The following is a 3327-nucleotide window of genomic DNA, read 5'->3' as shown; positions in this document are numbered from 1 at the left end:
AGAGGACTGACTCTCTAACTTTCTATGATTTATACCTCTCCTGTGAGCCCAGTTTTAGATTCGGATGCTTCACTTCAGGTTTACAGTATTCCTTGGACTCTGTTATTGACGATGAAACACAGAAATTGCATCCGAATTTAATATAAAAGGCACAATGACGACTTAAGTACAAAGGGACTGACACGCTAACTTTCTCTGATTTGAGCCTCTCCCGTGAGTGCAGTATTAGATTCCGATGCTTCACTTCAGGTTCAGTGTATACCTTGGACCTTCTTACTGACGATGAAACACAGAAATTTCATCCGAATTAAATTCAAAAGGCACAATGCCGACTTATGTATAAGAGGACTGACACTCTAACTTTGTATGATTTGAACCTATCCTGTGAGCCCAGTTTTAGATTCCGATGATTCACTTCAGGTTCACTGTATCCTTTGGACCTTCTTATTGATGATGAAACACAGAACTTGCATCCGAATCTAATACAAAAGGCACAATGCCGACTTAAGTACAAGAGGACTGACACTCTCACTTTCTATGAATTCAACCTCTCCTGTGGTTCCAGTTTTAGATTCCGATGCTTCACTTCAGGTTCCCTGTATACCTTGGACCTTCTTATTGACGATGAAACACGGAAATTGCATCCGAATTAAATTCAAAAGGCACAATGCCGACTTAAGTACAAGAGGACTGACTCTCTAACTTTCTATGATTTGAACCTCTCCTGTTAGTCCAGTTTTAGATTCCGATGATTCATATCAGGTTTACAGTATCCCTTGGACATTCTTATTGATGATGAAACACAGAAATTGCATCCGAATTTAATACAAAGGACACAATGCCGACTTAAGTACAAGAGGAGAGACACTCTCACTTTCTATGATTTGAACCTCTCCTGTAAGTTCAATTTTAGATTCCGATGCTTCACTTCGGGTTCACTGTATACCTTGGACCATCTTATTGACGATGAAACACAGAAATTGCATCGGAATTAAATTCAAAAGGCACAGTGCTGACTTAAGTACAAGAGGACAGACACTCTCACTTTCAATGATTTGAACATCTCCTGTGAGTCCAGTTTTAGATTCCGGTGCTTCACTGCAGGTTTTATGTATCCCTTGGACCTTCTTATTGACGATGAAACTCAGAAATTTCATCCGAGTTAAATTCAAAAGGCACAATGCCGACTTAACTACAAGAGGACTGACACTCTAACTTTGTATGATTTGAACCTCTCCTGTGAGCCAAGTTTTAGATTCCGATGCTTCACTTCAGGTTCACTGTATCCCTTGGACCTTCTTATTGATGATGAAACACAGAACATGCATCCGAATTTAATACAAAAGGCACAATGCCGACTTACGTACAAGAGGACTGACACGCTCACTTTCTATGCATTCAACCTCTCCTGTGAGTCCAGTTTTAGATTCCGATGCTTCACTTCAGGTGTCCTGTATACCTTGGACGTTCTTATTGACGATGAAACACAGAAATTGCATCCGAATTAAATTCAAAAGGCACAATGCCGACTTAAGTACAAGAGGACTGACTCTCTAACTTTCTATGATTTGAACCTCTCCTGATAGTCCAGTTTTAGATTCCAATGAGTCATTTCAGGTTTACAGTATCCCTTGGACATTCTTATTGATGATGAAACACAGAAATTGCATCCGAATTAAATACAAAAGGCACAAAGCCGACTTAAGTACAAGAGGAGTGACACTCTCATTTTCTATGATTTGAACATCTCCTGTGAGTCAAGTTTTAGTTTCCGATTCTTCACTTCAGGTCTTCTATATCACTTGCACCTTCTTATTGACGATGAAGCACAGAAATTGCATCCGAATTTAATACAAAAGGCACAGTGCTGACTTAAGTACAAGAGGACAGACACTCTAACTTTCTATGATTTGAATCTCTCCTGTGAGTTCAGTTTTAGATTCCGATGCTTCACTTCAGGTTCACTGTATACCTTAGACCTTCTTACTGACGATGAAACACAGAAATTGCATCGGAATTAAATTCAAAAGGCACAATGCCGACTTAAGTACTAGAGGACTGACTCTCTAAATTTCTATGATTTGTACCTCTCCTGCGAGCCCAGTTTTAGAATCGGATGCTTCACTTCAGGTTTATTGTATTCCTTGGACTCTCTTATTGACGATGAAACACATAAATTGCCTTCGAATGTAATCCAAAATGCACAATGACGACTTAAGTACAATGGGACTGACACGCTAACTTTCTGTGATTTGAGCCTCTCCCGTGAGTCCAGTATTAGATTCCGATGCTTCACTTCAGGTTCAGTGTATACCTTGGACCTTCTTATTGACGATGAAACACAGAAATTGCATCTGAATTCAATACAAAAGGCACAATGCCGACATAAGTACAAGAGGACTGACACTCTCACTTTCTATGATTTGTACCTCTCCTGTGAACCCAGTTTTAGATTCGGATGCTTCACTTCAGGTTTACTGTATACCTTGGTCCTTCTTATTAACGAAGAAGCACAGAAATTGCTTCGGAATTAAATTTAAAAGGCACAATGCCGACTTAAGTACAAGAGGACCAACACTCTAACTTTCCTTGATTTTATCCTCTCCTGTGAGTCCAGTTTTAGATTCCGATGCTTCACTTCAGGTTCACTGTATACATTGGACCTCCTTATTGACGATGAAACACAGAAATTGCAACCGAATTTAATACAAAAGGCACAATGCCGACTTAAGTACAAGAGGACTGACACTCTCACTTTCTATGATTTGAACCTCTCCTGTGAAACCAGTTTTAGATTCCGATGCTTCACTTCAGGTTTCCTGTATACGTTGGACCTTCTTATTGACGACGAAACACAGAAATTGCATCCGAATTTAATACAAATAGCACAATGCCGACTTAAGTAAATGAGGACTGACACTCTTACTTTCTATGATTTTAACCTCTCCTGTGAGTCCAGTTTTAGATTCCGATGCTTCACTTCAGGTTTCCTGTATACCTTGGACCTTCTTATTGACGATGAAAGACAGAAATTGCATCGGAATTAAATTTAAAAGGCACAATGCCGACTTAAGTACAAGAGGACTGACTCTCTAACTTTCTATGATTTGAACCACTTCTGTGAGTCCAGTTTTAGATTCCGATGATTCACTTCAGGTTTACTGTATATCATGGACTTTCTTATTGACGATGAAACACAGAAATTGCTTCCGAATTTAATACAAAAGCACAATGCCGACTTAAGTACAAGAGGACTGACACTCTCACTTTCTACGATTTGAACCTCTAATGTGAGTCCAGTTTTAGATTCCGATGCTTGACTTCAGG

This window comes from Schistocerca americana, unplaced genomic scaffold (genome assembly GCF_021461395.2).
Source record: "Schistocerca americana isolate TAMUIC-IGC-003095 unplaced genomic scaffold, iqSchAmer2.1 HiC_scaffold_16, whole genome shotgun sequence".
NCBI lineage: Eukaryota > Metazoa > Arthropoda > Insecta > Orthoptera > Acrididae > Schistocerca > Schistocerca americana.
The sequence above is the reverse complement of the archived record's forward strand: the minus strand, read 5'-3'. Positions refer to the sequence as shown.